This window comes from Lampetra planeri, chromosome 18 (genome assembly GCF_965212315.1).
Source record: "Lampetra planeri chromosome 18, kcLamPlan1.2.h2, whole genome shotgun sequence".
In the NCBI taxonomy this organism is placed as follows: domain Eukaryota; kingdom Metazoa; phylum Chordata; class Hyperoartia; order Petromyzontiformes; family Petromyzontidae; genus Lampetra; species Lampetra planeri.
This window is the reverse complement of record NC_136124.1, coordinates 5,894,563-5,919,958: the sequence shown is the minus strand read 5'-3', so window position 1 is coordinate 5,919,958 and position 25,396 is coordinate 5,894,563. Positions and strand designations below refer to the sequence as shown.

Genomic DNA, 25,396 nt, shown 5'->3' with positions numbered 1-25,396 from the left:
CGAGCCATTGCGGTGAGTGCGCGCTATAACCGCCGTGCCACCGCTCACGACACACGGATAATGTTGCCGGCCGTCAGACGACAACTCAACACCTGCGCAAATTGCGGTGGGGGGTGGGGGGGGACTGGGGGTCAATGAAGTCGCTGGGCTGGGCAGGGGCAGGTCAGGCTCGGAGTAGCGTCACGCTTGCTTGTGCCGTTTTTGTGTTTTTGGTTGCTCAGTCGTTCCCCCTCCCCAGCCACCCACCCACCCACCCCTCCCGCAGGTGTCACGAACGACCGTGCAGTCGACGCCCTGCGCCGCGACACGAAGTGACCAAATCGGATCGCTTGTCGCCAGAGACAGCTGCGACCGTGTTTCGTTTTGAGCAGCGGGAACAGTCTGGAACGCTCTCGCACGCCGCATGCTTCTCGTCTAGCGTTGTCCTTTGCAACCTGCTCATCGGACTACGATTGTATTGTTGTTTTTGTTGTGTGTGTGTGTGTGCGCAGTCATTGGTGACCGGGCTGAAACCATCAACTCTCAACTCCACAGAACCCAAGTTTAATCACAGCCCCAGTCTACGTGAGTCTATGCGTCTCTGTGTGAGTCTATTTGTCTGTACGCGAGTCTGTGGATCTCGATGTAGTTCACCAGTGACCGGGCTGATACCATCAACTCACAACTCCACAGGACCCAGGTTTAATCGCAGCCCCAGGTGTAATCGCATCTGGGCGGTTGAAACCTCGATGCCAACCCAGTAAGCACATCGCTCCGACCTCTGGCCCAACCGGACTACCTCTCGAATGCACTCCCCGATTAGCACGGCTGCCTACGCACGGTACGAAATAAGTTCAACAAAGCACCGCACGCACATTGCGATGAAGAATTCTGGAGTTGCCACCTGTGCTGGTTTTCCCAGGATGTTGGCAGTTGAGTAACAATCCACCACTCAAGACAACGCTGCCTGGAGGAGTTCTCGTATTGCGAGATGTTGTTGTGAGATGATTCTTCTTCCTCTTATTATTATTCCGTGGACATGTCCTGCTTTTTTTTTTTTGGGGGGGGGGGGCGGGTTGTTATTTTGTACTTCATAGAGGTGGCAACCCTGGTCTCTCACCTCTTGGGGAGTCTCAGATTTTAGGCACTTGAAAGCTCACCAAGTTTCCCAGCAGTAACTCTCCAATCATTCAATGATTTACCTCTTTATTGGCCCTGTCACTATTCCACCCGGCGGCTGTAAACCCTCCCCACCCCCCCCCCCCAAAAAAAAACCCGAACCCGATTGCAAAACACACGCGGCGGCGGCGCACGCTCTAACATCTCCCTTCTCCCGCTTTACTTCATTCTGCACGAAAATCGCAAGCCCCCTCCCCTGCCCCCCCCCCTGCACCCCAGCAACGTCTGTCGCGAAATTATAATTGCGGGTCACACCTGCCTCTCTCACTCTCACCCTTGTCACCCGGAACGCAACCCCCGAACCTGCGCAAACAGACGTCAGACATCCTAAGGGTGCCACGGCGGCTCGGAGATGTTAACTACCTCGCCTGGTTTGCAGGAGGTCGTGGGTTCGATCCAAACCATCACGCCTGCTGTATATTTGGAGTTTTCGTGTTTTATTCTCCCCGCGGTCGTGTGGATTTTTTCACCGGATCCACTGGTTTTTTTCCCTCCACATTTAGAATCAACGTGCATTTAGAGTATTTGGCTGCTATACATTTCCACGTGATAAGCCACTTCGTTGAGCTATCATGTGTGGGCCGGTCACTTCTGATAAAGAGCTACACAGCTCAATGGGCCTTACCTGGTAAAAAAAAAGATTAAGTTTTTTCAGTAGTTTAAGCGGGTTTTCCAAAGCCAGCACCGGGTTCGGATGGGTTACGACATGGATGGCACGTGACTCATAGCCACAAGTCGTAAAGTAAACTCAGAATCTGTATTCATGCAGGAGGAATGCGATGAGATATACAGCTCTTTTTCACAGATGTCCAGTCGGGGCGGGTCAGAAAGTTACAACATCAATAAACAATAAAAAAAACAAACACGGAGTGCAAAGTATACGAAAGGGAAACAAATCACAAAACTAAAATGAAACTATTTATATTTTACCAGGTAAAGCTCACCGAACTATGCAGCTCTTTTTCAGAAGCGACCTGGCCACACACGACAGCGCCACAAAGTGGCTTGTCACGTGGACTATTTACAGCAGCCGAATACTCTAAATCATCTCAATCACATTGAATGTCATGTGATCTGCCAGCATGGGGAGGCCCTCACGCAACGTCAGATTGACAGAAGTCATCAAATGAAGGTGTTGACCCGATTCCCGGTCACGGATAGCATCAGTGGCGAGTGAATATGTGAACACGTAGTGGGTGAAGTATGGTCAAGCACCCCCCCCCCCTTCCCATCATGACCGACGCGCCGTGGAGAGGCCTTCATCCAGCAGTGTCTTGCCAAAGCGTTGAAAAATATTATTTACATATAAATTTTTTGTACAGAGTGTAAAAAGGACAGATACGTCTTATAAGGCAGCACATGGCACGGGGTGCAGAGGGGATATCGCTAACGGACTTTTCACGCCCCCTCCGCAACAATGCAGCCTTTTGTTCCGCCCAAAAGGATATTATTGTAGAGGCGCGCATTGGCACGCCGTCCCGAAGTGGGCGAGCACGCCCCTGGGCACAAGACTTGCAGCCCCAGACGCTCACACACCGCGTCCGTGTTGATGCAGCATCGCGCCCAGCCCGTGCTTGTAGACTTTATGGATGTCTGGCACCTGTCACAAACGGGAACACCAAAATTAAAAGAGAGAGAATAAGTAATATTTAAAAACAAACTTAAAAAAAAACACGCTTTAATGAATTGTACCGTGCTAGTAATGGAAGAACTCCACGACTCCAAGAAGTGGCCCCGAGGCTTGCCATAACGTAAGGGGCCTTGGCGATTTATAGCCAACGTCAGTTGAGCGTGGACAATTAGACCCAAGCCGAAACATAACATAAAAAAAGATCGTTTAAAAAAAATTAAATGCTAGAATATAGTATTGTCACCAGTATGACACACGTAAACCAAGTTTTGCAGTCGACACGACATTGGGAAGTGGGTTAAAATTGAGTTACACGATTTGAGGATACGACAACAACAGACGGAGTGAGCTAAATAAAAGCGTGTAAAGTGACAAAATGAATTTACAGACAATGGCTCTGTGGCAGTGGTGGTTACTGGTGGTGGTGGAGCTCCCCCCCCCTAGATCGACTCAGCCTCAAATGAGTACCTGGTGCAATGTGTAAACATCAGCACTGGGGAGACAAAGGCGGCCGCGCGTTGTGCTGACCACCCACCTCCCACTCGTGTGCCGTACCGACCTTCATAGGTGCTACTCGCTAACAGCACTTGCCCCAACAGTCTGGCGAAGACTATCAGGGGGAGTTGTGTCTTTGTGGCTGGTGCACACCCCCTTTGTTTTATAGTTATGCTGGTAAGAACCTCCTGGTTCCACCAGCCCACAGGGGATTATTGTGTCCGTCCGTCTGTCGTGCATCCAAAAATGGGAGGGGTGCGGCTGGGTGGAGAGGGGAAGGTGGGGAGGGGCTGGGTGGGGAGGGGAGGGTGGGGAGGGGCTGGGTGGGGAGGGGAGGGTGGGGAGGGTGGGGAGGGGCTGGGTGGGGAGGGTGGGGCTGGGTGGGGGGTGGAGGGGTGGGGCTGGGTGGGGAGGGGCTGGTCACCCCGTGGTGCCCTTATAAAACTCAACGTTTACCCTACTCACGCCGGCTTGTGCCCGCCCTCACAGTCGGGCATATTTGCGGAATACACCACGCCGCCGTTGACCCTGGCCATTGACCGAGCAACCCAACGTTCCTACCAGCTCCCTCCGCAGGAATGTGTTTCCAGGCGGGGCTGTTGACGGGGCTGTTGACAGTACGGTGCCCGTATGAGGCAGTGCAGAAAGTAGGTTGATGGTATTTGTTGACTTTGATTGATCCTCACTGTTGCATACACAGGCACTTGAACTATATTCCCTAAGACAAAGACACTGATGTCCCGCATAGCCTTAACAAACTGTAGGGGCAAGTGCTGTTAACGAGCAGCACCTATGAAGGCCGGAACGGCACACGAGGGGGTGAGTGGCCAGCATCACACCCGGCCGTCTTTGTCTCCCCAGTGGGGACGTTTACACATTGCACCACTCATTTGCGGCTGAGTCGATCTAGGGGAGGCCCAGGACCGATTCAGATAATCGTCACTGGTGTCGGTGACCGTGAGCTGAAATCAAACTCAGGTCGTCAAGTTCGTAGCTCAGTTCGCTAACCACTGCGCCACCGCTCCCCAACTCAACCCCCCCCCCACACACGCAGTAGACTTAGGACATTGACGTTTACTAAATGCACCAGGCAGGGCCCCGTTGCAATAGTCACAACCCTTTACAGGGCTTCCACCTGCAGATAATTATCAGCTTGGACAACACACGTCTCAATCGGCTCCTGTGGAGAGGCGCTTGCTCGAGTCAAAATGAGAACATTTTCTTAGACTGGAGAAATCCGATGAGCCACGAAGCTCTATTTCAGAGATGTCCGGTTGGATTGATTGTGGCATCGCGCGATCGCGAGAGGCGGTGGTGGTGGTGGTGGCCTTTATAGTCGTCCACCCAGCCGTAGATGAAACATGTCCGAAGCGTTCCAAACTCTTTGAATTGCTTGAGACGTTGTTGCCTTTGATCCGAGTCCTGATCTCCCCGTAAGTAACACGCGGCTTCAAAAGACACACATTTTTGTGCCTCTTGAACTTTGTCCGTCATCAGCAGCCAGGATCAATCCGCTGCTGGATCAACGACTCCATCAGCAGCAGCCGCCGGCACCCATCCTGCTCAGCACCTGCACACAAGCTAATTTTAATCGCTCCATCTCTCACGGCGGAGGTCCTCTCGGATTAATTCCATTCCTTGGCAGCACCTCTTCGTCATCATGCTTGACTCTCCTTTCCAGCGACGCGTCCTGCCAGAGCCAACATAATTTTCTTCTTAGCCGCTTCAATTTGCGTCTTGCACCTGCGTGTGTTTCTCCGATCCACGCGCTGCCCTCGCTGTCGCTTGAATGCGATTCCGCGCACGCATCTCTCCACGCTTCTTTGCGCAAACTTTTCACCGTTGCGGTGTATTCTCACCCGTTCTTGTTGCGGTGGTTAACCACCGCTGTGTCTGAAGCACGTGTCACGCGCAGCATTGGAGTGCGCACTTCGTAACAACAACAACAACAACACCACCACCCCCCGCCAGCCCCCCACCATCAAAGCGTCTTGTTGTTTGTAACGTGTGCAGCGCGCACCGATTCTTGCCGCTTTGTATCGCGACCGACGCGACCACGATTGCGAGTAACCAACATTTTTTACCGTGTGGCAATCATCTGCGCCCGCACCAGCAGCAAGACGCCCATGTAATAGAGCCGAACTACGTGCGGTGCGAAAGAAGTTCAACTTACATACATAACGGCTCATTTTGGGCCCTCCTCCTGCTGAAATAAATACAATCCATCGATCTTTGTTAGGCGCTTTGCTTTGTTGCCCTTTCACTTGCAAATCGAATCTAATTGTATATTTATATATAGAGCACCTTCAGCCAATGTGCTCTCTTGACATAGCTTACGAAACGGTGACACAGAATGGAATGGTGTATTTGGCTGGGGCAGTGTTACGAGGCATTGAGGAATTGAGTGGGTCGCGAAAGGACCACAGGGGAGGGACCGGAAGGAGTGGAGGGGAGAAGGGAGGGAATGGAAGGGGGGATGGAGAGGAGATGAACGGAAGGAGGTTAAGGAGCGGGACTGCCCATTGCACAATAGAAGTTTATTCTATTAAAAGGTGGACATTTATTTTTTATAACGGCTAGTGGTTAATAAAGCAAAATCCTGTCATTATAAATACCATGCATATTGCGGTGGTATTATCAATGTTACAAGACGCAAGCGAAGGATATTTGACACGTGGCGACGCAGAGTAAAGTCCCCCATTTCATTCGAACTTGCCCGGGTCATGCCTGGTAACACGCTTTAGCCAACGCGATCACACAACCCACCCATTGTTTGCACAGACACAATGAGATCCCATTTCCCCTTTAATTTGTTTTCATTTAAATTAGACAATTTTTTTCACACAACTGCGAAATATCTTGGCAAATATTAAACGACTGTACTGTACTGTATGTGTCATTATAATTCTCCCCAGGGCTGTTTGGAGAGTCGTGTTGCAGCGGTTTGTAACTTGAGCTACGAAAACAGCGGCTTTCAACTTACGTCTTCCCAGCCAGGGCTAACATCCGAACCGAAACATCAACCACCTCCACAGACCAGCCGTCACCAAAACCTCACTGACCAGCGTGGTGAAGTATGGTCAACCCCGCCCCCCACCGCCTCCCATAATCGAGGCCTTCATACAGCAATGGTTTGACAAAAGGGGCTGTAAATGTTTAATTATTGTGAAAATCGGACGTGTTCGGGAGGACGTGTGCAGAGGAGATGGAACAATTAAATTCGTTAATTTACAGGTGCAAGGTTGATTGTTGCACTGCGGGGTTTGTGCAGGAAGCAGAATCAGTGGAATTAGCAAGGGCTGAAAATACTATATTAACATTACCATATTATTTGCATATTATCTGCATCACGTGACGACACGTCCTGTAACTTTGTGACCCGCCCCTGCTGGACATCTGTGAAAAAGAGCTTCATAGCTCATCGGATTCCTCCAGACTAAATCAATATTCGGATTCTGTAACGCATCGCTGTGGAGGAGATGGGTTGGTAGAGCGCCGTACAGATGGGCGTCGAGAAGGTGCCCTGCCGTGGCTCGCCAGGAGAAGTCAGTAGGGGCAATAGACTAATCGCCATCCCTACGGGGATAGAGCGTTGCCCCCTTGCACGCGAGGGGTTTTTATACGGGTGCTCCGCTTTCCTCCTCTCGCGTGTATAATTCACGCAAATTTATCATTAATTGGCTGAAAAACAATCTTAATCTAAACCACCCACGACTCAGTGTGGCTCTCCTGGATAGATAATTCGTAACAAAAAATTTAAAAAGTAAAAATGAAAAACACGGTAAATGTGTAATCCCCTCCATCAGGAGAATACGGTAATCACACACACACACACACGCGATCCGACGCACGTATCGACTTTCATCGAAACGCCAAGCCCCGATCGTGTGGCTTCATCAGCCAGCACGGCATTTGCTGCCTTGCTGGCTGAAGAACACGAAGATCAACGCCGAAGTGGACACCGAACCCGAGCAGCAGCTGACTCGTGAGTGCTTCTCCCCGAGGAGCCACACAGCCAAGACCTTTAAGACGGCGCTGTCACGCTCGGGCAGAAGCCACGAGGAGGACGAGGAAGGAAGGATTGAGGAGGAGGAGAGCGAGTTTAATAAATCATGTCCTCGCGTCAAGCATAAAGTAAAAGGTTTGGAGCGCACAGGCGTAGGTGGGGAGCATCCACAGAGCAATGGAGAGTGGCGGCGTGACAGTGATAGAAGGGAGGGGGGTAGAGAGGGAAGGGAGAGGGGGAGAAAGAGAGAGGGATGGAGAGAGAGGGGTAGAGAGGGGGGGGGGGTAGAGAGATAGGGAAGGGGTAAGGAGGAGGAGCAGAGGCTGCTTCTTCGTGTTGATGTTTGTGTCTACGAAGAAAGTTGCACAGATTGATTTTGTTTCACAATGGGAAAATATGTAAAATATTTCATTTAAAATGGGGAGGGGCATATAAAGCAAAGCAATGGGAAAAAAAAACACATGATGAACGACGCAAAGTGCCGACTAGCATCTTCTTGTTTCATCTGATCGTCAAAAAAAGAGAGAGGGATGGAGAGAGAGAGGGGGGGGGGGGGGGAGAGAGAGGGGGGAGAGAAAGAGAGAGGGATGGAGAGAGAGGTGGGAGAGAGAGGGGGGAGAGAGAGGGGGGAGAGAAAGAGAGAGGGATGGAGAGAGAGGGGGGAGAGAGAGGGGGGGGAGAAAGATAGAGGGATGGAGAGAGAGAGAGAGAGAGGAGAGAGAAGGGGGGGAGAGAAAGAAAGAGAGAGGGATGGAGAGAGGCAGCCCCGAACCCGCGATGCTGGCGCGATGATTGCCAGCCCGACGACAGATCCCTTGCGACGGCGGCGGCGGCGGCGGCATCGGCCGGGGTGGCGGCACGGAGCGAGGAATTCCTCCGTCGCCGTGAGTCGTGACCCGTGAATTAGCGGGGAGGCCCCTCACCAATCACCGGGCGGTCGCGGCAGCTGAAGGAGACTTGGCTGGCGGGCGGGCGAGGGAGTTTACTGACAGAACGCTTTGGGAACGGGGCCGATAGTTTTTTTTTTTTTGTCAAAGCTCCTCCAGCTCTCTGGCACGATACATTAGCCCGCTTTTATTTCCCTTTGACGTTTTTGTTTGTTTGTTATTTTGAGTCAATTTTTTTTGCATGTTTATTAAGTTTACAATCTGTGTCGCGTTTACATTGGCGGGGCTCAGGTTGTTAATGCGTGGACTGTGATTGTGTTCATCATTCCGCGACGGCGGCTGCGTCGCAGACGCAAGTTGTCCCGGGAAGGGGCCTGATCTTGTCCGGATGCATGCACAACAGGCTGCCATGGGGAGCAGCACAAGGCAGTGCGGCCAAATCATTGGTTGTATTGTACTTCTGTGCTCCCCACGTCTTTACCCCACACCGTCATTTGTATGCTATGACCGGCGTGGTGAAGTATGGCTCAATAATCACCACCACCACCACTCACACGATGTGGGGAGGCCTGCTGTCCATACACGGTGGCGCATTGGAATCTACGGATGGAAATGCGCCTTACGAATGTAAATGATTATGATTATGATGACGATTCAGCCGAAACGTCCATCAACGATTTTTTTTGTCATATCCAATCCAAAAAACACTGCGGGTGTTCGGTCTCAAATCGTTTCCCACTCGGAGCGACTCTGGGTCCCTGTGACAGGGAGCCGCCTGTTTTTATTTAGCAACAGATAAAGAGGCAGATAGGTTCTCTAAGATCAAAATCATTATGACTGGTTCTCAGAAAGATACAGTTGCACGTCATGGCATCGGCTTGGGTTACATAAATAATAATGGCACATTTATTTTTTTACTTCTCTCCGCTAGCCTCGGCAAGAAAGGTTATTCATTCTTTCCATAGTGCGCGGTTTCGACGACTCCATTCCTCGGCGCTTCTCTCCATTCAATTCAACTCGTTCCGTGCTGCACGCAACCGATGATTTGTTAAACACGTCGCACGCGCTAAGCAATTCACGCTGTCTGCGTCAAACGTGGAACGCGCGCGCACACACGCACACACGCGCGCACAAAGACAAAGATCCCCCGTATAGCCTTAACAGACTGTAGGGGCAAGTGCTGTTAGCGAGCACCTATGAAGGCCGGAACGGTACACGAGGGGGTGGGTGGCCAGCACCACGCCCGACCGCCTTTGTCTCCCCAGTAGCGATATTTACACACCGCACCAGGTACTCATTTAAGGCTGAGTCGACCTAGGGGAGGCCCAGGACCGGTTCAGATAATCGTCACTGGTGTTGGCCGTGAGCGGGAATCGAACCCGGGTCGCCAGGATCATAGCGTAGCGCGCTAACCACTACACTACCGCTCCCCACACGCGCGCACACACACTCACACACGGGCGCGCGCGCACACGCATTGAGATCTCGATCTTAATTTGAATCGGCTATTAACAGCAGACAGCAGCGTCGATTGCCGTCGCGTGCGACGTGTTTCACAATCATCGGGTGCGCGCGGCGCGGAACGAGTTCATTTGTATTTCAACGCGGGAGACGCAAATTTTGGGTGAACGCGGAGAGACGCAGCGCGCCTCGTGGTGGCGGCAGTGGCGCGGACTGCAGTTTGGCATAGACCCTGCCTGCGTTATCTGTGCAGGGCCGAGTAGGCTGCGGTTGCGAGTAGTATTGTGAAGGCTCGCAAAGTGGCGTGGCAGAGGTGCTGACAGCGCCGCTGATTATGATCTGAGCGAGGAGATGCCCCCGATGGGTGGGTGGGTGGGGGGGCGCGCGTCGTCGCCAACGTCGTCTCGCCCAGCAGCCCTCCGGGACCGCCTGGAGCCTCAGCCCCCTTGCACTTAAGATGATCAACTATCGCCTTGAGCACAGTGGCTTTTTAGGCTCGGCCCGTGGCTTTTTACCCTCTCTTCTGCTGCGTGCCTCGAGTTGCGGAGGCATATCCCGAACCCCCCCCCGCCACCCCCGCAGCCACCACTACCCCAACCACCACCACTCCACACCCACTGCCTTCGTGAGTGCTCCATAAAGCGGCACGAGGCCCGCTCGCTGTGCCAAGTTTCGCTGAGGTTTGTCAACGGCGGCCCAAAAGCAGCGGACACTCAGCACCGCCAACTCCTGCCCACGCATACCTCGTGTCCACCTCTCTCCCACGCCTACGACACCTGGCAAGCCCGGGCAGCCACCCATCCAAGTGTTAACCAAGCTCAAGCCTGCTTAGCTTCCAAGATCAAACGTAGGTCGTGGCCGCGCACGTTGGGCGACGAGTCGACAAACGTGGAGATCAACTAGCGCGCGTCCCCAAAGCAGCCAACACGGCGCTCTCCACTCTGTGCCTTGGTGCGTTACAGCACGCCACCATGTCCCAGACCCTTCGTCAATCCACTGCTGGATGAAAGCCTCCAAACCAGTGGCGTTGCGTGGTCGGTGGCATGGGCACTCATGCAACGAATTAAATGCGCGAACCACCCCTCTCTGTAGCCAGCGCTTGGGGCCCCTCCGTCCCGGGAACCACGGCGCAGTTGCACCGCCTGCGCGCTGGGTAGCTACGCCGCTGCTCCCAAACGCCGCGTTGGTCGTGAGGGGTTTTTCGAGCATCACGCTTCATCCACGTTGGCTCGTCGCAGGCTGGCGGAAGGGGTCCAGGAACGGTTCAGATATTAACCACGCCGCTGACGTTGAGCCGTGGCTCATTCACAGCACGCGGGGTTCTGTGGCCGACGACGTCCCAAGCTCCACGTGGTGTGCTCGATCTCGGCAACCAACCCGCACTGATCAGCGTGGTGGAGCATGAGCCATGCGACCGCCACGATCGCCACGAACTCCCGCCACGTGATAATAAAATGGGTTGCGTCACAAGCGATTGGCTAGCGGCGTGAGGGTCGGTCAAAGCTGTGGCTACGCCCACATCTTCCAGCCAGGGTGAAAGAGTAGGCCAAAGTACCCTCCGCTCTCGAGGGAGCCCCCTCTAGAGCGCTCCCTCTCGAGTGGAGGGTATTCTGGGGGCCATCCGCCAGCAGCGGCGCGAGCAAACAATGAGCAGGGCTGCACCTTTACCCTTGCCGTGCCTTGCAACATTGTTTGTGACCTGTACCCACAGAGTCAGCTTTTACAAAAGAAAAAAACATAATATATTTATTTATTATTTTACCGGGCCTCAAAAGACGTCCATCGTCGGGGCAGCGGCCAGTGGGGGCCACTTGATCCAGCGGCAGTTGCGTCTCGCCCGAGCTGAAAGGGCCCTCTGCGCGGTTGTTAATTACCCTTGTTCACTGCCAAGTGGCCACGTCGTTAGGGCCCCCCCCCCATCGAGAGGGGCCACTTCAGCCCCCACCCTCCACCACGGGTGGGTTGTGGGTGGGTGGTGGGGGGGGAGGGTGTGGACTCCGCGCCGTGCAGGGGTCAGCGAGCGTAGAGGGGGCGATGCCGCTCGGAGGCAGCCGCATCTTCGGCCTCGTGGTCGCGGCGGCAGCGGCGGCGTGGAGTGCCGTGGCCTGGCTCAGCGCGTGGAGTGGGTCTTGTGGGCTGAGTGGGGGCGCCGCGGTGGCGAGATGTTCACTGGCTCGCCCGGGTATACAGGGGGGTCTACCTTGAAGCACAAAGAGGCAATAGTCCATCGGCGTAGATGGGTTCCACCTAATCTGTAACCTCGCGGTAGGGTTAGGGGCTAGGCGTTTGGGTTGTGAGTTTTGGTTCGGTTTTAAGGGTTATGAGTTCAGCTGAGGAATTTCTGTTTGGGTTTCGGAGTTTCGGTTATGAGTTCAGGTGAGGAGGGCGTTATAGGAGTTAGGGTTCGGACTCTCAGTGGGGTTACTGCACTTGTTGGAACAAAGTTACGATCAAAACAAACGACGCTTTGAAAAAAGTTACCCGGTAATGGCATTAAACTTAGCAACTTTTTCACAAACACCTTTGGAAAGTGGTTCGGAAAGTTAATCTTGTAATTTGAAATGCATGGCTATAGACTCATACGCAGAGCAAAAGTAATTTGGTATACATATATATAAAACTAAAAATATTGTTACGTAAATATTGTGAAGGGGAACCAATGTTTCTGAATATTGCTTCCACGGGGGAAAATATATTTGAATATCCACGTGGAATCGCACATTGCTCTGACACCGAAAGGCATCACCGGTTACCATTGACGCCACATATTCAATTGTGTTCTAAATAGCGCACACAACTGTGTCACTGTCGTCGTACAGGGTGCCAGAGTTGGTCGTTGTAAATTTGTTGATGGTTACGGTTGCTGGTGACAATTGCCCAATGCTTGCACCTCAAACCACAAAGAGTCAAAGACATACAATGACCACAGACGTTGATTGTAGCGGTTTCGGGCATTGGCGTAGAAGTGAATTGGGGAAGTCATCGTCGCCGTCATCATCATCATCAGCCATGATCTATCCACTGGTGGATGAGGGCCTTCCCAAGCCGCCGGCATCTGTCACAGATTTTGCGATGTAATAATCGACTCGGTACCCGCATTTTAACTGATTTGTGGGAAGGCGTTGCATGACTTACAATATTAAGTTGAAGTTGGTGCTGTTGAAAAGTATGGGATTTCAAATTTTTTTCACCTTGGTAGGGCACCTGCTTGGATATTGAACTGTTATGCGTACGTTTTCTATTATTATTCCGTGAATAATAATAGAAAACAAAACCATCTAGAAAATTTAAAATGATTGTACTTTAAAAAAATGTATTTGTTGTACTGGGGAAATGGTTTCAGAATAATAATCTTTAATTGGATTAGCTTAATCCAATCTAAAATTTAAAAAAGGAACGTCATTGTATTAAATGTATTCTTCAAACTTTAAACAGCCGACCATTCTTATTAAGAATAGCATTTTCAGGTACATTTTAATTCAGAATTCCAAGACATCTGGTAAATCTTGAAAGCACAGGCCCCAAAAACAGCCTCTCGAGTGGTGCTCTCTGGAGCTCCCTCTAGCGCAGACCATTCCTCCAGCAGAGGCTTTAGCAGGCAATTGCGGAGCGGCGCCTTTACCTCTCATGCCCAGGGGGTCGGCAAACCAAAATAACAAAAGATAAATAGTTTTAGTTCCAGAATCGGTATAAAAAAACCCAGCTCAATCTATCAAGAGCCGCAGTGCATTGTGGTGAATACGAGACGGTGGTGCTTAATGGATAACGGTCACTAAGCTGTCCCTTAAAGAGCCGCGCTGTTGCTGACACATAACTGCGGTACATCACCCAACAAAAACGAAACATGTCTAGAATAATTAAAACAATTACACGCCGAATCGTCGATATTATTTGCACGAACGCTGGCACGGTTTCCCAGTGCAGATTCTACACGCTCACGTTTGGTCGATTCAATTAATCGTCATTTTTTTAACCAGCAAGCGAACATGCGGTGAGTGAGTTGAGTGACCTTGGAAAAGAAGGCACATCACTTGACATTGCCAAATATTACGGAGCGAGAAAATGGTTACATTTTGCGCTCGCCCGGCCTCGTAATCTTGAATTTTAGCTCGAAAAGGCCGCATGCATGAGGTTCTTTTTTTTTTAAAGAATATTTTAAAACACCAAAAATAAATAAATAACCCCGGGATGGAATTACCCCCCTCCCCTCCCCGCCGCAATAAAAAAAGGTGCCGGAGATAAACAGAATGTTTGCCCTCGCTGTGTGAGTTGAGGCTGATATGTAAATTCGTGGTCCCCTCCCCTCTGATCAAATTTACATTCTGCCCCCCCCCCCCTCGTCAAACACAGCCCGACTCTGGAGGCAAACAGCTGTGACGTCACAGTGGCAGTGCCTGGAATGTTTGTCACGGACGACGGCTCCGAGACCCCCCCCCCCTCTTCCTCCTCCACATCTCCCCCACGAAAAAAAAACTGAGAGGCAATTTCAATTTAAATGGCAGCAGCGGGGTGGGGGGGGGGAAATTAAGCCTTTATCAACAGAACTGTTTTATGATAATTGGACAAACCGGGCGGTGGTGGTGGGTGGTGCTGGGGGAGGGGGTATAATTTTTTTTGCTCTCTTAATTTTTTTTCCCATTCTCGCCCGCCCGCCAGCCCACCAACCTCGCTTGACACCCGCCAAGTCACGAGCCGTCTCCGAAGCCTCCTCCGCCGTCTCGGGCTCGCGATATATTTTTTTGTTTTATCAGCATTACGCAGATAGGCGCATCTTTTCTCTCTCGCTCAACGCTCCCTCTCTTTTTTTTCCATTAGCGCCGCCACTCGCAATTCAAAAGTCCATTTATTTTAGCTGCCGATCGGCGGCCGCGATAATTTCGGGCGAGCGAGCGAGCGCGCGCTGCTCCTCTCTCTCCGTTGGGAGAATTGGGACCCCCACCCCCTTTCACCACGACCGCCACCACCGTGCGCCGCACAGATGGATTGCAGGAGCGAGCAACGCCGCGCGGTGCATTCTGGTGGACGTCGTCACAGCAGTTTGGCGGCGGGCGGTGAGGGGGTGGGGTGGCACGTGCCCCTTCCCCCCCAATGATCCGATCGAAATCCCTATATTTGATCGGATCATTTGGGTTTTACTAGTAATAAATCGGCATTTTGCGACCCCCACTGCCTCTGTGTAGCATATTATTTCGTGCCAGGGACTCTATGAGAAAATAGGACAATAGTCTGAGTCCATAATAGGCAATAAATAACGGCAAAGCAGTTATAAGTGACTCAGAATTGTGCACAGTTGCGTATAGAGTACACGACTTCCCTGAAGGCAAACACCTCTAGCGAGCGCGATGCCGATCACACAACGCGGTTCGAATTCGACCCTCGATCGACGGCTGCGCCATCGCCGCACACGCGTCGAATAAAGAACAAGGGACAAGTCATCACTTACTAACAAGTCATTACTTACTAACAACTCCTCTATCATTTTTCATTGCTGGAGGGGTTGCCCCCCCCTCCTCACCTGAAAATCCTGGCTCCGCCATCGCCGTCACCCGCACCGCGTGCCCGACGCCCTGGCAAGCACCACCCGTGCCACCATTCAAAGCGGTTAAGTCGCCGGGAGTAGAAGAGGACAATGGTGGTCACCAGACAATGCCCTGACCCCGCTCGACGACATGGGAAGGTGAACAATGTCCGTGGAGGTCTCGCCAAGAGGCTTCTATAGAACGACGACGACGACTACAACGACGCGTGTTTACATAGCGGCCGCCGGAATCTTTTCACACTGGGAGGAAATTCCACCTTGTCGGTGCAGAGTTCCCCCTCTTTAGACACTTGGCAACAAACATAAAGAACCCCCCCTCCCCGACCCCCACCCTTTGCAGTTCTATTCCAACAGCGATCCGTTACGAGGAAGAGAATATAAAGATGGTCAGAATGCACAAATGCAAATGTACCACCGTATAGCCTGTGACAGATTCATCTTCTTGGTTCTTTCGGTAAAGTCACGTAGAAGGAAACTAATAAAATAATAAAAATAAAACATAATACAATAAACGTCGTGAGCATTCTTTTATTATGTTTTATTTTTATTATTTTATTATTTTCATTCTACGTGACTTTACCGAAAGAACCAAGAAGATGAATCCCTGCAGTCACGAAAGCTTTAAATCGAAACTGTGACAGATTGTTGGGGCAAGTGTTGTTCGTGAGTTGCACTTACGACGAAGGCCGGCACTGTGGCACACGTTTGGGTGATTTATTTCCCCTGCGCCGATGTTTGCACACCGCACCAAGTCCTAATTCGTGGCTGAGTCGACCTAGGGGAGGCCCAGTACCCGTTCAAATAATCATCACTGGTGCTGGCCCGTGAGCTGGAGTCGAACTCGGGTTGCCAGGTTCGTAGCGCGGTGCGCGAACTGCTACCCTGCCGCTCCCCACAACGCACACGCGCACACACAAATACCAACGGACGCGCGGTGAACAAAGTACGTTGGATTTATTGCCATATGTAATAACCATTCTGTGTTCAATTCCACCTCTCACCAACGACTTGCGGTGGTCATTTAGGCCGAGGAGCCGTGTCTCGTTTCCAAGCGGTATCCTGGAGAAGGGAAAAGAATTTTGAATTCCTACGCAAACACACGGCCGGAGGATTCCTCATTACCCGCAAAGTTTGTTTAGGCAGTTTTTTTCCCCCCATCTCTCAGGAAGTTAGAGGCTTAAAATAAATGCCAGCTCTACTCTACAAAGGAGGGGTTGCGAGTTGATTAGAGAAATGAAACTAAACTATAAACTATATATATTTTTTTACCAGGTAAAGGCCCACTACATAGCTCTTCTTCAGAAGTGACCTGCAGTCACAAATGATCGCTCAACGAAGTGGCTTATCGTCACGCGGAAATTGATAGCAGACAAATTCCCTAAACGCCTATTGATTCTTAATACTCTTAGGTTTTTCCGGTAAAGTCACGTAGGTAAAAAGTAAAATTAAAATTAATAAAAGTAAAATAAAAATCACGACGTTTCGGAGGCAACACGAGCTTCCGTCTTCAGGTAGAATCGTCACAGCACGATTGCTGTATCAAGTTAGTATCAAGTAATCCTCTTACTTGATACAGCAATCGTGCTGTGACGGTTCCACCTGAAGACGGAAGCTTGTGTTGCCTCCGAAACGTCGTGATTTTTACTTCATTAATTTAAATTTTTACCTACGTGACTTTACCGAAAACACCTAAGAGTATGAATCCTTGCAGTCACGAAAGCTTCAAATCTAGAATTGATTCTTTATGTGGAGGGAATAACCGGAGGGAAAATCCACGTGACCACAGGGAGCGAGGCATGTAAACTCCAAATATACAGCAGGTGTCACAAGGTTGAGATCGAACCCACGACCTCTTGTCGAAAATATGAAATAATTCAGATGAACGCACAGACGTTACAAATAACCACACGCACGCAAGTTGGGCCGCAATTTCGGGTAAATGAGTAGACAATACGCCTGCTCCACATACCTATAATTCGTTTCCCGCCATGCGAATGCTTGTCTAAGGTAGCTTTATACATTTTAAATTAATATTTTCTCAAAATAAAAGTATTTCTTACACATACCATCAGCCACACCGGCTGCCTTCTGGGGGTGCATGATTTCAGCAGAATTGTTTCAACACAAGAAAACTCTGGAGCGGTTTTGACACACAGGGTCTCATCAGCCAGTTAGGCTTTGATTGATGCAATGATTGGCGAACTGCCGATCCTACAGGCAATGAAAAACCCTCTCTCCCTCTCTCTAGGCTATGGGGGTCCTAGTTCAACGCAATATTATATAATAATAAAACACAATTGAAAAGAATCATCAGAGGCGTTGTGGACAATATAAATTACAATAAAGACAAGCAGGCTCTACGTTTTCTTCGCATCTTAGATATTTCCATCATACAAAAAACGCATTTTGGGTGCGTGTCAGCGGCTGTTCTCATGACTCACGTGATGAGGGGAGCGGTAGTGCAGCGGTTAGCGCGCTGCGCTACGGCCAACACGAGTGACGATTATGTGAAACGATCCTGGGCCTCCCCTAGGTCGACTCAGCGGAAAATGAGTACCTGGCGACCGGGCGTGGTGCTGGCCACCTACCCCCGCGTTGTGCCGTGCCGACCTTCATAGGTGCTACTCACTAACAGCAACTTGCCCCTACAAGTCTGTTCAAGGCTATACGGGGGATCTTTGTCTTTGTCATCACTCACGTTAAGAAGCCAGGCGATGGATGATCAATCACTCACTGGAGTGTCTCTCCCCGTTTGTTGAAATTAGAATTATCCCTGCTCCACTGAGCAAAACTAAGCAACTTAAAGAAAAAAAGATATAAGCTTTAGACTCCTGGTAAAAATAGCGCCGGATTATACGTCCGCACACGTTATGAACAGGATCGCTCTGAGTGCGAGCTGACAGAGAAAAAACAGCAGAAAAGATCCCGGGCGCAAATGTTGCGAGATGCAGGGTTGCTGACATAGCCGTCAGTCTGCGAGCGTCCCACCCACCTCCACCCCCTCCTCCCAATGCCACCTCCAAATCAACACCATCACCGGCCACGATCTACCCACTGCTGGATGAAGACCTCCTCCCCAAGCTGTTGCCATCTCTGTTGGCGCCACCGTGGCGAGATGTTAACGACCTCGCCTGGTAGACAGGAGGTCGTGGGTTCGATCCCGATCGTGGCGCCTGCACATTTGGAGTTTGCGTGTTCTCTCTCTCTCCTCGAGGTCGAGTGGATTCTTCTCCGGCTCATCCGGTGTTTTCCTTCCATATTTAGAAACACGCGTTAACACAATTTGGCTGCTGTAGTTTCCCACGCGATAAGCCACTTCGATGAGCTCTCATTTGTGGCCAGCGCGATTCTGAAAAAACAGCCGCATAGCTCAGTGGGCCTTGCCTGTTAGAAACAAATCTCTCACGAGGTCGTCAGGCCACGATCCACGCAGCGCCGACACACGAGCTGGCCGAATTCACCGCGGATGCCACCTGCTAATGCCCCCCCCCCCCATCCTCTCCCCCCCCCAAGTGCTCACAGCCCCCACCACCCGCCTCCTCGCCCCCCCGCCGAGTGTTCACTGCGAGGTTTTTAAATCGCCACCTCTGCACCATTGTAGTAGTTGTAGTAGTTGTAGATGTTGTAGTTGTAGTAGTTGTAGTAGATGTAGATGTTGTAGTTGTAGTAGTTGTAGTAGTTGTAGATGTTGTAGTTGTAGTAGTTGTAGATGTTGTAGATGTTGTAGTTGTAGATGTTGTAGTAGTTGTAGATGTTGTAGATGTTGTAGTTGTTGTAGTTGTAGTAGTTGTAGTAGTTGTAGATGTTTTAGATGTTGTAGTAGTTGTAGTTGTTGTAGATGTTGTAGATGTTGTAGATGTTGTAGATGTTGTAGTTGTTGTAGTTGTTGTAGTTGTAGTAGTTGTAGATGTTTTAGATGTTGTAGATGTTGTAGTTGTTGTAGTTGTTGATGTCGGCCTGTGACTTCCTACTGCCCGCCAAAAGGCCCCGCCGCCATCGTCTTCAATTCCTTCAATTTTTCTCCGCTGTCGGAGTGGGCCTCGGAGATGCGTTCGCGCCGTCTCGCCGCTGCCCGACTTTTTCGCTGTCTCCCCTCGGCCTCCATTCCCCAGGGGTTAAGCTTTGTCCATCGACTCTAGACCCCCCGCACCCCCAGTTGTTGTCTAACGAGGCGTCCTGTCCACGCCACTTGATGTCCACCGCTTTAACAACAACAACAACCGCAGGGACGGCCGAGGCCTCTTCTTTTCTAGCATCTCTCCGACCACGAGGAACAATGCTGTCTGTGCCTTTGCCCCGTCTTTCGCTGCTTCGAACATCGGCAAAAAACATTAGTTCATCGGTGGATTCTTCAAGACAGCGTTCGTTAAGGATGATGACGATGGTAATTCATAGAATTTTGAATTCCACTCTAGCTTTCTATCGACGTCAACTTTTGCTCAGTGGGAGGTCGCTCATTCTCCTCTGCTGCCCCCACAGTCTGAAACTCCCCCTGCCACCCATGCTGTCGACTCCCCCACTCCTCTTCAAGTGCAGGCTTGCGAGCTTCCTATTTTCCTCTGCCTCTTTCTCTCTGTAAAATAATTACGCCCAGAGATAGAGGAGGGGAGGAGGTGGGTTAACAAGTGGATTAAATAACATTTACAGATATCATGAGTATAAAAAGAGTGTTTGGTTCGTAAAGAAAGTGGTCAAGGTTGGATCGATCCCAACCCTGACGCCTGCTGTATATTTGGAGTTTGCGTGTCCCTCTCTGTCCATGGTCGCGTGCATTTGTCTCCGGGTTCTCCAGTTTTTCCCTCCACATTTAGAATCAACATCACGCGTTTAGAGTGTTTGGCTGCTGTACATTTCCACGTGATAAGTCGCTTCGTTGCGCTATCACTCAGAGACACGAGTAGCCTTCACAGGTACGAGGAGTAACTACACTATGGTCAGGACAGCTAACAGGCTGCCTGACCAACAACGCCCAGGAGGTGAAGACGGTGACGAAGACTCCAGCAGCACGACGGTTCTACTCCAACAACAGCCCCGAACCTTCGCTCGGGGTCCTCCTTTTATCCACCCAGCGTGGCCTCGCTCCACCTTCGGCCACGCCCCCCTTCTAGAACCCACTAGAAGGTTCACAGGCTTCACCTCACGTGCTCCCTCTATCACCTTTGCCCAACATCCCTTTCTTCGGCTCGTCACGTGCCCTGCTGGCAGACAGGGCTGCTACAACTGCAGATCCCTTTCTCTGCCAGCAACCGGCGCTATGCACCGTAGTTACCCATTCCATGTCACTACACATATAGAGCTCAGTGGGCGGTCACTGGTAAAATAAAGAAAATAGTTTAGTTTGGGTTTTTAGTGGGTGCGGGCAAACCACGTCGCGAGAAAAAATGATGGATGATGGCCCATGGTCAAGACTCATGTCGGATTGGCAGCAGCCAAAGAAGGAAACACCGCAATCGAGAAGGATAAACCCGTTCGCGGAGACGGACCAACAAAATTGGATGGTGTGCGGGTGCAATCTAAATTGTTCCATCGCAGGATGCGGAGGGAGATGGTGATGGTTTGGGGAGGCCCTTCATCCAGCAGTCGATTGATCACGGCTGATGATGGTGTAGGTGCGGGTATGTGTGCAATTGTGTCATGCCACCGCAGTTGGAAAATGGCAGTTGTTGTTGTTGTTGTTGTGTACGTGGATGTGGGGAGTAGTGGCGCAGTGGTTAGCACAGTGGGCTACGAAACCCGGCGACTCGAGTTTGATTCCCGGCCACAGCAAAACATGAGCGGGCAAGTGATATCTGACCCGTTCCTGGGCCTCCTCAAGGTCGACTCAGTCTTAAATACGTGTCTAAACATCAGCACTGGCGAGACAAACATGGCTAGGCACGGTGCTAGTCAAGGCCACCATCTCATGCGCCATGTCAGTCTTAGGAGGTGATCGCTCACATCACTTGCCCCAACGTTCCGCATGGAAATACGGGGGAATCTGTCTTTGTGTGTGTGTGCGTGCGCGTGTGCAAGTGTATGTGAGCGTGTGCACATGTGTGATACTATCAGCCAGGGGGCTCTGTTTGCAAGCAGATTCCACACACCCTATGCTGGGCCTGAGCAAACATCCGTACTGAATATTAATATAAAATGTAAAAATGTACTGGCAATATATGAACTATATCTTTTTATATACATTTCCATCGTTTGAACACTATATTTCTGATTTTGCATATAGGCTGGTGTACAATAATTTTTACACAGCAGCTTTAAATAAGTGTCTACAACATCGGCAGTGGGAAGACAAGCATGGATGGGCATGGTGCTATCCACTACAACAATCTCATGCGCCATGCCATTCTGTCTACCGTTTTCGTCTGCTGGCTCGAATAATACAATACTTTTGCACAGGATAAACGCGCATACATATTTTTGTTTTTTTGTGGGATTCAAAAATAATGTGCTTATCGATATCTAAATGCAAATACTATATGAACTAACATTAAAGTCAAGCCACAGTGGTGCGATTGTATGCTATGCAACCCATACTATGGACCATACAGTCAACCCATAGAGACACAGCGATACATAGAGAACCATAGACACACATAGAGATACATAGAGAGTCACAGAGATACACAGAGACTCGAAGAGATGCATTCAAGACAAGCCACAGTAGTAGCTAGAGTGATTGTCGCCATGCAACCCAAACTATGAACAATATACTAACCCCACAGAGACACGTGGACACGTATAGACTCATAGCGATACTTAAATATAGATAGACTTATTGAGATACATCGAGACTCATAGAGATACATTACAAACAAGCCACAGCAGTAGCAGTAGTCGTGTGAGTGTAGCCATGAAACCCGATGGATCACACAGTAAACCCACTGTGGTCTACGCTCCTTCAACGGAGGTGGAGGAACAGAAAAACGACACGAACTCTCTCTCTGCTGAAGCCCTTTCGTCATGGCCAAAGGCAGCAGAGACATCGACATTGGCATCTGGCTCCTGAACCGCATCGCTGCTGCTGCCATCACCATGCGGGTGTACAAAAAAGAAACTTGAATTATTATCCGTTTAACAAATGTTAAAGTATTCACCACAATGAGTCACAAATGCCTTCCCCGCACTGGGTCAGTGATGGGGGTGGTGGCGGGGGGATGACAATACATCACCAATTCTAGATTTGAAGCTTTCGTGACTGCAAGGATTCATATTCTTAGGTTTTTTCGGTAAAGTCACGTAGGTAAAAAATTAAAATTAAAATTAATAAAAGTAAAATAAAATAAAAAATTGATAAAAATCACGACGTTTCGGATGGAACACAAGCTTCCCTCTTCAGGTGGAACCGTCACAGCACGCTTATTTTATTTTACTTTTATTAATTTTAATTTTTTACCTACGTGACTTTACCGAAAAACCTAAGAATATGAATACATCACCACGCTGGGCAGTGTTGAAATTCTATTCTATTTTGGGGGACTGCGAGAAGATGTGCAGCTTGTGACCGAAGCGGGGCTGATGGGGCATATAAGGACATGAGAAGAGGCAGGTAAGGTGAGTAAGTTACAGCATGTAGAAGTAAGTGTATGCATCTCATCATAATTGAAATTTGAAAATACTATTGTGAATTTCCACTCGTGGAGACTCAGAGTGGGAGTAAACTAAACTATCTTTTTATTTTACCAGGTAAGGCCCACTGAGCTAGATAGCTCTTTTTCCCCAGACATGACCTGGCCACGAATGATAGCTCGACGAAGTGGCTTATCACGTTGAACTGCATAGCACCCAAATACTCTTAACGCACGCTGATTCTAAACGTGGCGGGAAAAAACGCAGGAGCCGGAGAAAACTTCACGGGGAGAGCCACACGCAAACATCCAAATATACCGGTACCAGGGTCGGGAGCGAACCACCCGAACCTCCTGCATACCAGGCGAGGTACTTAACATCTCGGTGGCATCCTAGAGGAGTAACCCCCCCACCCCCACTAGGAGTGACTCTCCATCTATCGTGGCCCCCTAGGAACCACACTGGGAATGTGTCACCCCTCCTCCCAGGAGCTCTTCTACCCCGGCAAAAAACAGTGCCCCCCCCGACCTCCCTTCACGGTGGCGAGATGTTAACTACCTCGCCTGGTATGCAGGAGGTCATGTGTTTGATCCCTACCCTGACGCCTGCATTTGTAGTGTTTTTGTTACATATCGGAAACCGCGTGGCTCGGCGGTAGAGCAAGCGGATTGCAACTGGAATGTTTGCGAGTTCAAATCCTGTCTGGGGGAAGTGACTCTGCCTAGCGCCTCTCCCTGGTCTATAAAAACGAACACCACGTTGTTGGAGAAAGTCAACAAGCGGGTTGTCCAATGTCCTGCCAGTGGCTCACTTTGGGCTGTGAACCCGAAACGAACGCCAATGCCTCGGTGTTTGCGCAGCAGCAGCAGTCGCAGCAGCAGCAGCAGCACGACCTCGCTCCGAATTCAGTTGCATCGAGAGGAGCGGGAGAGGCCACGCGGGGCTGGCCATGGGCCACGGGACAGCGGGTTCCTCTCGGCTGGACGGCGACGCAGCAGGGGGTGGGGTGGGAGGATAAGCGGTCAGTCTGACCATCACATCCAGCGCTAATCACCCCAACCCTGACCATCACCCCAACCCTGACCATCACCCCAACCCTGACCATCACCCCAACCCTGACCATCCCCCCAGCCCTTACCATCCACCCAACCCTGACCGTCACCCGACGTTTTTTTCAAAGTTTTTTTTTTTTACCGTGAACATGAAAGCTGATCGCCGCCAGAGGCGCAGCCCAGAATTGCCGACCGCTCAGCAACTTCGAGAGGGGCCCGCCGCGTCAGGGATTTAAACCGGCGGCGGGCGCCTTCGGCTGCGCGCTCTGAACGCTTTAGCGGCGGTGGCGCGTTAGCGATTACCGGAGGGGGGGGGGGCAGCAGTGGAGGGAACGGGGGGGGGGGGGGGGCATTGACCCTGGGGCAGAGATCGGCAACCAAAACAACGAGAAGAGCGATTTTTTTTTTCATACGAATTCGGTCAAAAGCAACTCGATATTTCAAGGGCCGCAACGCACTGTGGTGAATACGAGACGGTGGTCCGTAATAAATAGCTGTCACTAAACGGTCCTTCATGAGCCGCATGCAGCTCCAGAGCCGCAGGTTGGCGACCCCTGCCCCTTGAGCCAGAGAGAGACAGCGAGACAGAGAACATTCCCGCAGAGGTTGAGCGTCGCAAAGCCACAAACAAATCGGGCTTCGGAGAAGAGGGAAAACAAGGCGGGGAGGGGCGGGGGGTAGGTGGAGATGGGGGGGGGGTAGGTGGAGATGGAAGGGGTAGGTGGGGATGGAGGGGGGGTAGGTGGAGATGGAGTGGGGGTAGGTGGAGATGGAGCGGGTAGGTGGAGATGGAGTGGGGGTAGGTGGAGATGGAGGGGGGTAGGTGGAGATGGAGGGGGGGTAGGTGGAGATGGAGGGGGGTAGGTGGAGATGGAGGGGGGGTAGGTGGAGATGGAGGGGGGGGTAGGTGGAGATGGAGGGGGGGTAGGTGGAGATGGAGGGGGGGGTAGGTGGAGATGGAGGGGGGGTAGGTGGAGATGGAGGGGGGGGGGTAGGTGGAGATGGAGGGGGGGTAGGTGGAGGGGGGTAGGTGGAGATGGAGGGGGGGGGGGGTAGGTGGAGATGGAGGGGGGGTAGGTGGAGATGGAGGGGGGATAGGTGGAGATGGAGTGGGGTAGGTGGAGATGGAGGGGGGGGTAGGTGGAGATGGAGGGGGGGGGTAGGTGGAGATGGAGGGGGTAGGTGGAGATGGAGGGGGGGTAGGTGGAGATGGAGGGGGGTAGGTGGAGATGGAGGGGGGGGGGTAGGTGGAGATGGAGGGGGGGGGTAGGTGGAGATGGAGGGGGGGTAGGTGGAGATGGAGGGGGGTAGGTGGAGATGGAGGGGGGGTAGGTGGAGATGGAGGGGGGGGGTAGGTGGAGATGGAGGGGGGGTAGGTGGAGATGGAGGGGGGGGGGTAGGTGGAGATGGAGGGGGGGTAGGTGGAGATGGAGGGGGGGGGGTAGGTGGAGATGGAGGGGGGGGTAGGTGGAGATGGAGGGGGGGGGTAGGTGGAGATGGAGGGGGGGGTAGGTGGAGATGGAGGGGGGGGGGGGGTAGGTGGAGATGGAGGGGGGGGTAGGTGGAGATGGAGGGGGGGTAGGTGGAGATGGAGGGGTAGGTGGGGAT

The 25,396-nt window shown here is 51.4% G+C and overlaps 1 long non-coding RNA gene across 1 annotated transcript in view; it reads right to left on the bottom strand.

Moving 5' to 3' along the window:
• Positions 1 to 1,379: 1,379 nt before the first annotated feature.
• The window catches only part of LOC144723541 (uncharacterized), a 97,608-nt gene continuing 73,591 nt past the window's right edge, over positions 1,380 to 25,396 (bottom strand). The window contains exon 4 of the long non-coding RNA XR_013586214.1: positions 1,380 to 2,758. This is a non-coding gene — a long non-coding RNA (uncharacterized LOC144723541). The remainder of the gene's footprint in view (positions 2,759 to 25,396) is intronic.